Source organism: Penaeus chinensis, chromosome 33 (assembly GCF_019202785.1).
Source record: "Penaeus chinensis breed Huanghai No. 1 chromosome 33, ASM1920278v2, whole genome shotgun sequence".
NCBI lineage: Eukaryota > Metazoa > Arthropoda > Malacostraca > Decapoda > Penaeidae > Penaeus > Penaeus chinensis.
Window position 1 is genome coordinate 36,270,410 of NC_061851.1, and position 15,000 is coordinate 36,285,409.

The window sequence follows — 15,000 nt, forward strand, 5'->3', positions numbered from 1 at the left end:
CGAAACCGGCGTCATTAACATAGGTTATGGGGTTAATTTCAAGGCTGTCTGCCTCGTTAACCCGACGTGGGCCCCGTGATGCCACATCCTCGCCCGGGCCGCGTAAAGATCACCTCGGCGATTGGAATACAACGGCGGGGTCAACTGGCTCTTGTTCGGGGCGGAGGAGCGGAGGTATGCCAGTCGCCTCGCCCGCAGACGGCGCGAACGGCGGAATGAAAGCTCTCGCAAGGCGGGACCTACGGTTCGGGCTTCGAAGGCGAGGGGAAAGTGGAGAGAGGGAGGGAGGGAGGAAGTGAGGAAGAGGGAGAGAAGAAGGGAGGGAGAGGTGGGGGAGAGGGAGAGGAGAGAGAGGAGAGGGAGAGAGGAGGAAGAGAGGAGGGAGAGGAAGGCGAATCTGGTGTTTGGCGTCCGTGGTGGCCACTGTTCCTCGTGGCAGGGAGAACCTCGCTAAAATTCTCTGTCTACACCGCGAAATTATTATCCGCTGTAAAACCAGGTGGAACAAACGTTTCGCGGGGAACGAGAGGGTTGTGTCATTTACCACGTCCACGCTTCCTTTTTTTATGGACAGGGAAGCTCAATCGAGAAATGGCGCTCATTGTGGGGTTGAATTCCTGCCTTGAGACGCTCTTTCCTGTTGCAGCTGCAGACCTGCCTCCCTCTTCTTAGACGAGCACCCTCTTAGAAAGTCCCACGCCCTTTCCCTCCGCCCTCTGCGTACCATACATCCTTCAGCATCAAGGGCGGCAACCTATCTGATGTACCGCCGCCCGTTACAGTCCTACCCATGACCTGGCCCTCTTTTTGTTCTCTCCGGTGTGACGACCCCTATAATACCCCTTTCCTTTCACACCCACCCCCTTCCCCTCCCCCTAACTCCCCCATTCCTTTCTATCGGGTCACGCTGGGTACGGAAAGTAGGGGTGGGGGAGTTCCTCGGGGTACATACGAAGGGTGTGATGATGGTGCGGAGCGAAGGGGGGGGGGGGTACATGATAGGGTATGGTATGGGAGGCAGATATGGGCATGGGTACAAAAGGGAGACGGGTATCGCGGAGAGGCGGCGGCCAGGCGGAGGGTCTCGGAAAGCTAGCGTGGATGAAAACCGCTCGTCGAGTATAGGGCGGCCGTGCTTTCGTGTTTCTTACTTACATAAATAGTGTTCTTTAATTTTCAGCTGGTGGCTCTTGGCCTCTGTCTCTCCCCTTCCTTTACCACGCGCCGCCACCTATACATGTATGTATCCCCACCCCCTAACCCCCACACCTGCGGCCGACGAATCCCCCCCTCCCCCTCACCCACCCCATATTCGATTCACTCTGCACCATTATCTTCATTCCCCGACCCTTCACCTTTCAAAGCACCTGTACTCTCTGTCGTATCACCTGTTCACTGACAACCTTCCCCTGATGCCTCCCACTCCGACACTACTCCAGCACCCGTTTCCAACAATGGGTGTGCTGTACCAACATGCAACTACCCACTGCCCAACATCCCTTCCCTTCCAACCACCGCGCAGACGTTGCCACTGCCAACATAGGGGCTGCCGCTCGGAGTCTCCTTCCCCGGGCTCTCTGTCCTTGGCTCGTCTCTGAGCAACAGACAAGACGCAGGTAAAGGGTAAGGGGAGAGAAAATAAAATAAAAAGGAAAAGACAAGTCATAGCGAGGAAGCATTACGCAAGAAATGACAGGCACGGAAATCAAATGTCAAGCGTAGTGTCACGTGTACAGAGTTCGTCACAAACCCTCTCATAACGCCGGGACCTTTTGGCCAATGCGTGACTGGCCTCACAGGGGCGCCAGGCTGACCTCTGACCTTCAACAACCCCCGAATGACTCTCTCCGAACCAGGGGCCTTGGCGGGGAATAAGGGGGTGGGAGAGGGGAAGGAAAGGGGAAGGAGGGAGAAGCAGAGATAGAGAGATAGAGAGATAGAGAGATAGAGAGGTAGAGAGATAGAGAGATAGATAGAGAGTGAGGGTGATGAATTTAGAGGGGAAGATGAATTAGATGAAAAGAAGAAAGATGACGTAAGCAAGAACAGCTAAAAGGAATCGGAAAGAGAAGAGGAAAAAGGAAAGGGGAAGTGAAAAAGCTCTCGCTACAGTTGTATCACTAATAGTAGTACTTGTAGTGGTTGCAGGAGCAGTGACAATAGTGGTGGCGGTAACACACGAAGTAACAAGAGTTAAGAAGATGATAAATAAAGGGGAAACAAACTTAAAAAAAGGAAAGAGAACGTAAAACAGAAACCAATTAAATATATTTAAAAAATCAAGACATTAAGATTCGCTCTCAGCCGTTATAATTGCCCGCCCAAACCGGAGAGCAGCATCATTATACGCAATTGACTGATAATCACATGGCCATACCGCGGCCGACGAATCCCCCCTCTCCTATCCTTTCACCCCTCAACCCCCCCCCCCCACAGACCCAGCGTAAAGGCTTCACTCCGGGATTCACGTTTCAAAGACACAGACACGGCATACCCCCCCCCCCCCCCCCCATGGAAATCGCCCGTTCACAAGCGCTCGTTCGCATCCGGGTCTCCAGGTGATCCGATGAACACAGCCGCTTAACTAGACTATTGTGAGCACGCCTACTGAGGGTGCAGGGTGTTGCTTCTCGTGTTATTAGCTAGAATCCGTGTTGAAATGCAGATAAATATGATATGCTCACGCGTGTATTTATACATCGACCTATGTATATATGTATATATAAGTGTGTAAGTCCGCATGTATACATGTATGTATGTATGTATGTATGTATGTATTTGTCTATGTATATGTATAGAAGAATAAACAAATGTATGTATGTATGTATGCATGTATGTATGAATAAACGAATGATGAATGAATGAATGAATGTATTAATGAATATATGTAGCTACTCGATGTTCCAGTAAATATCTGCAAAAAGTCTAGGGAATATACTCACCGTGTTTCAGTTAATAACTTGGTGCAATACAGGACAACTCCAGCAATCGCACTGCAGCAATATCTAACTTTGCTTTAATCCTAATCTACGAAATCATTACAATAATCACAATGGTACTAATGACCATTTGCATGATAAGCAACAATCCAATTACAGCTATTTACACAACAATACCCGTATAATAATTTCTGCATTCGAAGACCATCCTATAATTGTCCTCAGCCTGCACGAGTATCAACCATTATGATAAAAGAAGCAACATCACTACTAGTAGTAAAAGCACTAAAAAACACCAATGACGAGAAAAAAAAACACACACACACAAAAACAGCAAAAGAACCCCCACACAAAACAAAGGCTTGAGAACAAAAGGAAACCCAAAAGATAGAAAATCAAAACGTAAACAAACACATGAGAACCCTTTGATCCCCGTGCGAGGTTCATGCATTCGTCTTCGCCCGGAACAGAACACCTTGGTTGCCTCGACACTAGAACAGCTCCCCCCTCCCCTCACACCCACTCCCTCGACCCCCCACCCCGCACCCCCTCACCCGTTCGCATAAACGCAGACAAACACATCAAAAATCTATTGATAGCGCATAGAGTCTGGTCCGCCACCACGCCTCTTCATGGTTCACGGGTTTATCTCGTGTTTTCATCTACGTCAAGAGAGAGAAGTTTTGTGTTATTACCTCTTCTCCTCCTCCTCCTCCTCCTCCTCCTCCTCCTCCTCTCCTCCTTCTTCTTCTTCTTCTTCTTCTTCTTCTTCTTCTTCTTCTTCTTCTTCTTCTTCTTCTTCTTCTCCTTCTTCTTCTTCTTCTTGTTTATCTCCGCCTTCTCTTTCGCTTTCTCCTTTTTACCATTCTTCTCCTCAAACTCCTCTCCCTCCCACACTTCTTCTTCTTCTTCTTCTTCTTCTTCTTATCTTCTCGTCTTCGCCTGATCCTCCACGTGTTCCTTTTTACATTTCTCCATTCCCCCCTTCCTCCCTCCTCCCTCACTCCCATCCTCCGTTCTCTTGCCTCTTTCCACTCACCTCTCCTCAGGCTGTGCGTCATGCGGGTTTCTTACCTGCGAGAGAAAGACAACGATATGTTAATTATGCTTAGACCAACGTCATCACGCTTTTATATAAAGAGGCGCTCATTATACAAGAACATGCGAGAGATGAAAAAAAGTTTGCAATTTGATCATCAAAGCGAAAATGACAGAGTGCAGAGTAGCTGGCTTAACTGAGGATAATGGAATGGATATGGCTTTGCAAAGTGAATTCAAAAAAATATTTATACATTATATAGACACATACATACGTAATACATACATACATTCATACATATATATATATATATATATATATATATATATATATGTATATATATACGTAAAGACACATTAGAAAATCTTAACCTATGCGGTAAAATAGAAGCAAGCTCGAGGTAGACCGAGAAAAACATTCTTTGACAAATGTTAATATACAAACATTTCGATGCTGGTGGGACAGAGCCCGGCAACATGAAACATGGCCTCAGATGTGTATACATATATATATATATATATATATATATATATATATATATATATATACACATATATACATACATATATATACACATATATATACACATATATACATATATATATATATATATATATATATATATATATATATATACACACATATATATACACACATATATATGCATACACACACACACACACATATATACATATATACATATACATATGTATACAGACACACACACACACACACACACACACATACACAAATATATATATATATATATATATATATATATATATATATGTGTGTGTGTGTGTGTGTGTGTGTGTGTGTGTGTGTGTGTGTGTGTGTGTGTTGTACATATGTACATATATATGTGTGTACACACACACAAACACATATATATGTAAATATTTATACACATTTTATATATTTACACACACACACACACACACACACACACACACACACACACACACACACACACACACATACATACATGCTTACATATATATATATATATATATATATATATATATATATATATATATGTAAGCATGTATGTATGTGTGTGTGTGTGCATATGTATATGGATATGGATATGGATATGTATGAATGTATTAAAGTATGAAAGTATAAATGTATGAATGTATGCATGCATGAAAAAATATAAATGTATCTATATATACATTTATATATATATATATATATATATATATATATATATATATTTGTGTACACACACACACACACACACACACACACACACACACACATATCCTTTTCCCCCTACCCCCCTGCCCCCTCCCTCCCTCCCTCTTCCCTCCCCCCCTCCCCGCTCCGCCCTGCCGCCCCGCAGTGCCACCGGCCGCGGCGATAGTGCTAGTCTGCCTCCACGATCCGAGCAAAAAAGGCCCGACATCCTGAACGCAAGTCACGTCCAACTCCGGGATTTTTACACGAGTCAGTCATCAACATTAACGCAAGAGAATAATAGTAATCAACAAGGGCGATACGGACGAAAGAGAACAATGGCTGCAACGTCCTTATGACTCCCTTTTTCAGCGCAACATTATGTGTATATATATATTTTTTATCTTTCCATCCTCCTGCTGGCTCGGAGGAAGAATGACTCGAAACAAATCCCCCCCCCCCCCCCGCTCGTGTTTCTTTTTTTAATAACGCCATAGTAACCAGAGACCCAATGATAACGAATTTTGCATAAATAACAACGCGAGCCATCAACGCCGCCACCGACCCTGTAACAACCGCCTCTGCACGTCTGTCGACATCGCCCCCCTTCGACTTCCTCCCCCGTCCCTCCCCGGCCCCTCCGCCCCCCGTGCGCCAGCAAAACTCAACGTCATCCTCAGTATCTGTCCAGCGCCTCCTTCACCCTCACCCTCTTCTTGTTCTCGTCCCCCTTCCTCCTCCTCCTCCTCTTCCTACTGCCACTACTCCTCTCATTCCTCCGCCTCCCTCTTCTTCCATTCCCCCCATCCCCCTCCTCCAGAATAATGATAATCGTAAAAATAGCTCCGCACCATGACCACACGAGGCAAGAGCCCGCCACGCACTCTCCCGAGGCGGTGGTCCCTTCGTCTATACTTTCACCCGTCCCCGTTAACGCTCGCGCCGGCCGGCCATAACAGGGCCAATGAAGAGTACTGCGAGCACTTGTGTGGCGCCACGGCGTTTGCGTGCTTATGACGCAATGCACGCCAGCCGCCGTGTGTGATTGTGACGCAAAACAGGTACCGACGAGTGGCCTCTGTTCAACCCTCGTCGTCCTTTGTTATACTGACCTTCTCGTTGTCTTTTCCTCCGTTTTTTGTCTCTACGTCAAGAATTATAAAAGTAATACAGCGATGATGAGACTTGTTGCACGGTACCGCCGTCTGACGTTGCCGGCCTTGCTCGTCTCCGTCCGCCAGGTTTAAAGGAGTATATTAAATCAGTGTCGCAAAATGCTGTGCAACACTGGGAAACACGAGCTCAGGAGAAGAAGAAAACATAATAAAGGTTAACTGGAAAGCGTCAATCAGGAGGCTGGGGTTGAGTATTTCGCTTTGCTTGCTTTCCTTGATTTTCAAAACATAGGCAAACAAGGTGCCGGAAAACGAATGGGAAAAGGTAATGGTATAGCAAGAAAAAGAGATATATGAATGACACATAAACAGACGAGAGAGAGAGAGAGAGAGAGAGAGAGAGAGAGAGAGAGAGAGAGAGAGAGAGAGAGAGAGAGAGAGAGAGAGAGAGAGAGAGAGAGAGAGAGGGAGAGAGAGAGAGAGAGAAAAAGAGAGAGAGGAGGGTGGGTTAGGTGGGTGGGTGTGGGGGGGGGGCATGTTTGGGTATGGACACGGGTACCAAAGCAATATTACCATTCACCAGGGCCAGCGGAGGATGCAAGACTCGCGGGCAAGTGACTGGGCAGTAATCCAACTTGGTCTTGCGAGCGAGCCTTCCCGTCTGCTCGACCTGCTGTCCTTCACACAGCCTAATGGAGGAGGAGAGGGAGACGAGGAGGAAGAAGAAGAAGAAGAAGAAGAAGAAGAAGAGGAGGAGGATAAACAGAAAGAAAATGAAGTTGAATGGAATAATGGATGTTAATGGAAGAGAACGCGAGGGGAGGAAGAATTGAAAAGGTAGAGGAGAAGAAGAGGAGGAGGAGCAGGAGGAGGAGGAGGAGGAGGAGGAGGAGGAGCAAGCGAGTGCGTTGCCATCTCGTGCCTCTGTGCCTCCGCTCGCGTACCTGACCCTGGGTCTGTTTATTTTCCCCTGCCCCTTCAAAGCTCGCCCGCGACGGTGTTAACGACCAAGCCTAGCACCGTAACACCGCCTCACCTCCGGCCTCGACGCCCATCCGCCCTGGAATCGGCAGCGGCGGCTGGCGTTGTGTATCTGGCACGTCGGAGGCGATCACCGGTACTCCGGGGTCATGTTTATCATTATGATCATCGAGGCCATGATACCCTGCACGATACCCACTCGGGTCCGATGCCCAGCATGACATCACTCCCTCGGACAGGTAGAACAAGGGCATTGATGCCTCGCAGGTTACCAATGGCTTCGTTAGCGTTAAGACCTGTGTTTAAATGATCCTGAACATGATATGAAATATACATCAGGTTTAAAAAATACAGGATCTACACAACGAAGTTTTGACCCAACAAATTTTAGATATACCAATAATTCCTATGCAAGTGGCGACCAACACACCATGTTTACCGCTCCTATTTCTCCTAGAATACGTTTATGATAATGGTCAGTTCCTCGGCCGTTACCTGTAGGAGCGACTATGGGCCAGGGCCGTTAGGGGCGACTGTCTCTGTCTTAGGTTTCACAACGCCACGGTGACAGTGTCAGCCAGTGTCACAATGACCTAGTCTTGCCCTGTGACTCTCGAGCCCAGATACAAACGCAGGCACCATAAAACACACCTTCCATAAGACCATAACATGAAAAGAGAAATCAATCGCCTCCAGAGACACGCCCGCAAACCACCTCTGTGATTCTCCACCTTGCTCCACCTCCACCTTGTGACATGACTCAGACATCCCCAATCTCCTCAAACAATCTACCGCCGATAACATTCCTTTCATTCTCGTGAATGTACTAAAAAGTGCGTTGTTATCGTATGTTTGGCATCCTGCTTACTACTGCCATGATTGTGTCATCACTATCCCGTATATATTTCTTATGCCATTATCTCCCCCTTTCGCTATCTTGCAGATCATCTTGGCTCTGACAGCAGCCACCATTCCGCAGTGGCTTTGTTCCATAACCCAGCTTGTTCATCAAGATGCACAGCCGTACAACGCACGGCGAACATGTCGCCTGTATAGAAGGGCGTAACCGTCAACCAGGCAATAGCACGCTGCCCTGACAGCACGACTTTCCCAAACGCGCGCGCCGAAACGAGACGCCACGTATTCCAAACTGCCTAGCAATATGTGGCGGAGGTAATTCACCGCAGGAAAAGAAAGAAAGAAAGAAAAAAAAAATGGTCGATCCAGACCGAGAGAGCGTCCGACCGAAGATGAAGCGGAGAGTGAAGAAGACATTAGACTTTGTGAAGACAGCCCAAGCGAGAGGCGACTCACCCCCGAGGATATAAGGTCAGCCACACACGCCGCGCAGCCGTGCATGGCAGACGGCGCTGGTGCGTGGGGCATGTGTGTCAAGGTCTACTGCACCCCCTCTCCCCTCTTCCCTCTCCCCCCTCCCTCATATTTTGCTCCTTCCCAGGCACACCCCTCATCCTCATCCCCTCCCTGCCCCCACCCCCACTCTCACCCCCTTCCTCTAGCCCATGGAAACCTAATTGTCTCCTAATGATACATTCTCCCTTCCGATTCTGCAGTCTCCTTCAATCCTTCCCGCTGCCCCCCTCTTCATCTCTCCCCTCTTCCCCCCCATCCTTCCTTGACTTCTTTTCACTCCTTCCTCCTCCATCCCCTCATCCCCCACCCTTCCCCTCCCTCCCTCCCTCCTTCCCTTCCCACTACCTACTCCTCCCAAGCATCCACTTTCCTCTCCTTTGACTACAACTTCTCGTGATTTCTGGCCGCCTCCTTCCCCACAAGTCGTCCTTCGCCACAGCTCTTTAACGACCGCTCTCCTCTCCCCCATTTCCTCCTCTCCCCCATCCCCTCCCCCTTCTCCCCTTCCCAGTAAAGTTTGTATCATCTCAGGCACTGCAAACCTCACCATAACGTCCCTCTTGCCAAGCCCTTTCACCATACATTCCGTCAAAAAGCATAAAACAGAAGTGAGATTTTTTTTTTAATACATATGCATGCAGGTATTTCCTTGTGCCTCGAACAACTCGCCCAGCTGGCGCACGTACTGGTATGTGCTAGCGGTTCATAGGAGCGCAGCCATCTCCCAAGGGCACGGCATACCAGCAACGTACCAATTCGCTACCCGTTACCCGCCCGTGGCCAGCCCTCAGGTACCTCCCACGCTCCTCCCAGGTAATTCATCCAGACCGGGTAACCCTTTGCCATGCCTGACCCGATTCTCCTTTCTCCATCCTTTTTTGCTGTCAAACATCTGCTCTCTTGAGGAAAAAAAGGTCTCTGCCTTCATGGAAAATCCATGCGTGATTTTCGTCTCCTTTGATGTATGTATCTTTTTCTACTTTTCCTTTTCTTCTTCTCCCTTTGGCGTTTTATAGCTTCGTATATCCCTACAACAGCGTCTGCACACTTTCTCTACGGACGGTGCAGGTTGGGCAGAGAAAGCAAACGGAGTTTCACTGGCTCCGCTCCTTTCCCTCCCATCCACTTCCATCCACATCGATCGCCATCTGATTTTACCGGCTGATGCCACGGGTGTTGTCCTCGCCTCCCGGCCTCTCACATCCAAAGATGACCACCTCGTCTAATTGTTTTGAAGCGAGACAACCGCCTTTTTTGGTCAGGCAGCTCGTACGTTCAAGGATGGGAAGATAAAAAATAAAGCATTGCGTAAATCTCATCTGATGTGTCACTTATGGTAAGCTTAAAATCCACCCTAGTGCGCACACACACACGCGCACACAAACACACACACACACACACACACACACACACACACACACACACCACACACACACACACACACACACACCAAGGACTTCGGGCCAGCCACTGATGATGGTCGAGGCAACCTGAGGCTCCAGGCTCTCAAGGATACGTTTCTCGACGATGAATAATAACTGTAGTTACAAAGATCTCCAAGCGGGGAGAAGGGGTTCGGGGTGCTCCGTGTGTGGCGGGGAGAAGGGGTGGTGGTGGTGGTGGTGAAGGAGGCGGTGTTGGTGATCAATAGCTGTGGTGAAGATGATGATGATGATTATATTACGGCGATGATGATAATGGTGATGGTGATAATGGTGACATCTGTTGTCATGATGGTGATAACAGTGGTTATGGTGACGGCGGTGGGGATGGTAATGATGGCGTTGATGATGCTGGAGATTGTAACGATAACGGGGATGAGGAGGTGGCTGACATGACGTTGCAACACAGAGGTGATGTAAATGCTGATATAAGGAGATAGGATGCCATGCCTTCCTATCAGCTTGCCTTGATGATGATAGTTGCGGTGTAGCGTGGTGATGCAGTAGCATGACATACGCGGTGTGGCGTGGTGGTGAGGGTGGCAGGGCACAAGCGGTGTGGCATGGTGGTGAGGGTGGCAGGGCACAAGCGGTGTGGCGTGGTGGTGAGGGTGGCAGGGCACAAGCGGTGTGGCGTGGTGGTGAGGGTGGCAGGGCACAAGCGGTGTGGCGTGGTGATACAGTGTCAGGGCTTAAACGGTGTGATGAGGGAGACAGGGTACCGGCGGCGTGCCAGGGGTGCGTGGCGTAGCGTGAGGTTCGCGACACTGACGAGGGGGCCGCTCAAGGTTTACAGACGCGAAGACCACGACCAGCCGCTGTAGGTGAAGGTGGAGGTGGTTTGGTTTGCGTCGAGGAATGCTGCGCTGGGCCGGTGTAGGGGAGGACGAGGCGAGTCCCGCGGCCTTAACAGTGAGTCACTTCCCTCATAATGCCTCTGCTTCCTCCTCCCTCACTACAGCTGCGGCGACGAGGAGCTGACCTTTCGCTGGCAGGCAGGCGCGGCGGGATGCCCTTAAGCTGCGAGTTGCAACTGTGGGGCGGCGGCGGAGATGTGGACGAGGGGAAAAAGGAGGAGAAGCGAACAGGGGACAAGAATAAGAGGAAGAGAAGAGACAAAAAGAACAAGGAGGATATAAAATTAAAAGAGAGAAAAAATAGTAATAGCAACCGTAGTAGCAGGATGAAGAAGGGCAGTAGAAAGGGGATGAGTAAAAGGCGGAGGCGGAGGAGGAGAAGGAGGAGGAGAAAGCGGAGGAGGAGGAGGAGGAGAAAGAGGAGGAATTAGGAGGTGAATAATGATAAGAAGAAGAAGAAGAAGAAAAAGAGAAGGCGGAGGATGCAGCCGTGGCCGCACGTCTCACCCACAAAAGGCGCACGGAAACAATGCGCTAAATACACGCCAGGCGGCAGATGCATGTCGCAACTTCCTTCGCCCAGACCCCCCCCCCCCCTCTCCCCCACTATTCCCTCGCCTCACTCACACATCGCCTTGAGGAGGAGGCGAATGAGACACCAGTGAAATTTACGAAGGCGGTGGAAGATGCGTACGAGAAAGGTATTCCGAAAAAGGTATATCGACGAAATGCAAAGAGAGAGAGAGAGAGAGAGAGAGAGAGAGAGAGAGAGAGAGAGAGAGAGAGAGAGAGAGAGATGAAAGGAGAATAGAGGGAAGAGAAAAGACGGGGAATACAAAAGAGGAAACAAAAGGAACGAATGAAAATAGGTAAGGATTGGAGTTTAGCACAAAACATAGCTCAAGAGAGACTGACGGAGAAATAGTAGGAAGAAAGGGAGAAAGGGAGGGAGGGAGGGAGGGAGGGAGGGAGGGAGGGAGAGTGAGAGAGAAGGAAAGGAGAAAGGGAAGGGCAAATCGGGGAGGGGGGGGAGACACTGGTTCGAGGAACGGAATAGGGCAGAGTCAGCAGGGCCTGGGGAGTGGGTCAGTGAAGGAATGACGACGCAGATAGCAGTGGGTAGAAAGGGCATCAACATGGGGGGGTGGAGGTACGGAGAGAAAAGGGGAGGATGAGGAGAAGAAGGCAGCTGGGTAATGAAGGGGGGAGGAGGAGGAGGAGGAGGAGGAGGAGGAGGAGGAAACAGCTGCGAGGAAGGGGTCAGGGTAAGGAGAGGAAAGGGCTGAAGGGGGAGAGAGGAAGGGGGGAGGAGGGAGAGGGAAGGGGGAACGGGCGTGAGAGTGTCTGTCCCATGGAACGGGATATATAAGCAACAGAAGAGGAAGTACAGATTGCATGCTAATGGATACTTGGAAATCAAGGACAAGCATGAAGGATATAGGATGTAGGATGTAGGGTGAAGGGTGAAGGGTGAAGGGTGGGCACCAGGTGTGAGGTTGATAATCGTGCTTGTCAAGCAGTGGATGCCAGGGAGCAAAATGTGGATGCTGTGGAGGAAGTGAAAGACGTAGACACGTAGGTGTGTTGACGAGGAAAGTGGAGGGGGTGGATGAAAGTTTATATGGTGTATAGGTTCATATCGCAATATCGCTTCCAAAATAATAAATAACGACATGTGCGTATGAATAAACAAAGAAGCTAATTAATAAAAGGAAACACAACGAACAAGAACCATGAACAACGGCGGTAAATTAGGTGCAACAAGTAAGGGGAATACACACAATGCAAAATCCACTACAGAGGCAATTAGCGTAACAAATGAAAGTGCGTAGGTAGGGCCAGCGGAGAGCGAGAGAGGGCACAGACGCAGGTAAAGAAGCTGTACAAGAAAAGCAGGTTGAAGGTTGGAACAATGACGTAAGGCGAGGGAAAAGGGAGATGAATAAAAACAAAAAGTCAGTGCACATATGTAAATATGTATCCGCCTACATGTGTGACTGTGTGTGTATGTGTATGTGTATGTGTATGTGTATGTGTGTGTGCGTGCATGTGGGCGCACGTCCATGCCCATTTCGCAAGCAACCATGTAAAACAATTTCGAGAAAATCGGTAAAGTCATGAGTTCCTAATATGTGCGTTCGCCCATCTTCAAACCCAATAAAAAAGAAGAATCGTGAGCTGCCTCCTGCCGGGCAAGCCAGGTCAGTTCCGTGAGAGAGGTCAAGAGAGGACGGCAGCGCTAAAACACTTGCAACTCAAAACCTTCCAGACTTTTTCGGCATTCTTTTTTGGAAAGCTAAATGTTCCTCTTTCATTTTCATTAACTCGTCTTGTTAAAAAAAAAAAAACAAGTACATAAAAACAAAAGGCCAAATACACAAGGATTCTTTTAAACCGACAGCCATAAACAAAATGTATTTGTCTGACCTTAGCGGCCATGCACTAACTTTACCGACTGGTAATAAATTTCATGAAACTTCGGGCGTATCGCTCCTCCTGCTTTGGTCTCTCATAAAAAGGGGGGAAAAAAAAGAAAAAAAGAAGAAGAAGAAGAAAAAAAAAAAAAACAATTAATTAATATACAAATGAAGACCCACCAAGGAGAGAGACTACAATACGAATTCTATGCCCTGACGTCACGATAAAGGGGAGGAAATTTACACGTTTACCCATCCCAAACAAGACGAAACAGCAAACTACAAAGGACGAGCCAGAGCGAAAGCCAATCTCAACCACGAGCCGACTGTGGCAAATTAAACCAGGGGCGATCAAAGCCGTGCAGGGAAGACCATGGGCTTTGCCCTTGCTCTGCTCGGAAGACAATATACAGCCCTTGCCACCTTGCCGATGTGGGTGAGCAAGGAGGCGAGCAGAAGAGGAGGTGTTCCTGCTTGTGGATCGCCAGGATATAGAGGCGAAGACAATCAGATCGCAGAGATGGCACCGTCAGTGCCAAGGGTCGCAGGGAACGGGTGGCATCCCGAGGGTCAACGAGCACGGAGCACTGCCGAAATCGGGACGGTGACCGCGAGGAGCGTGTATGTCACAGAGGACGGGCGAGCGAATGTGTCACGCGGGTTACAGAGCCTCGAGACTCCGAGTCTCAGGGGGCAAGAGGGAGCGTGTCAAGGCCGAGCTTAGAACTGGGTCAAGCCGTGTCGTTTACATCTCCACGTATCACTCCTGAGGAGGTACGGCAACGGCCGGAGCTGAGCCTCCCCCTCCCCGCCTCCCCCTCTCCCTCGCGTCTCCCCAGAGGTGTCTGCCCTGGACAAGCGGCACGCGAAGGACGACCGCATGTGCCCAATAAGAGCAGACGACCATGAATAAAGAGTACGAACACGGCCGACCACCTCGCTCGCTGGAAATGCAAACAGGACGCGGCCAGCATGACACCGACTCCACCGCATCACAAGGGCCCGACTGCCCACGAAAGCACACAACCTTTATACCAAAAGGGAATGGAAGGGGGCAATGCCAGGATGGGGCTTGGGGGTGGGAGCAGCAAGTGGTAAGCTGTGGAGATACCTTATCTCCCCCTAACCCCCCTCCCCGTCCCCTCTCAGCTGCAGCCGCAAAACAGGCAAAGCATAAGCGTGAAGGTCAAGTGAGTGAGGGGGAGGTGGGGGAGAGGCAGGGGGGAGGGACGTGAGGGAGGAATAGAGGTGGGGGAGGGGAGGCGACGGGGAATGGGGCTGGGGGGGGGGGGAGTTAATAGGAACAGAATAAGAGATGTAAAGAGGCGGGTGGCGGTAACTAAGAAAGGTGAGTCGAAGCGTAAAGACCTGAGGGGAAAAAAAAGAGAGAACGCAATAAAGAAACAATGCGCGGAAAGCCAAACCAAGAGAGGTGGCGAAAATAATAAGGAAATGATAATACATAAGAGAAAAAAGAAAAAAAAATAATAACAAGAATATTATACTAATGTGAACAAAGGAACGATTCATAAAAGTTCAAGAGCATAAAATGATCCAAACATATGTACGCACGCGCGCACGCATACACACACAAAAACTCTCCTAAGGCATTATGTAAAGAAACAAGAGCGGGCGTGCTGACGTGCGGGCGAGAGGT

The 15,000-nt window shown here is 49.1% G+C and overlaps 1 protein-coding gene across 6 annotated transcripts in view; it reads right to left on the bottom strand.

The window, feature by feature from the left end:
- The window catches only part of LOC125042979 (ecdysone receptor-like), a 302,029-nt gene that overhangs the window by 99,652 nt on the left and 187,377 nt on the right, over positions 1-15,000 (bottom strand). The window lies entirely within an intron of this gene.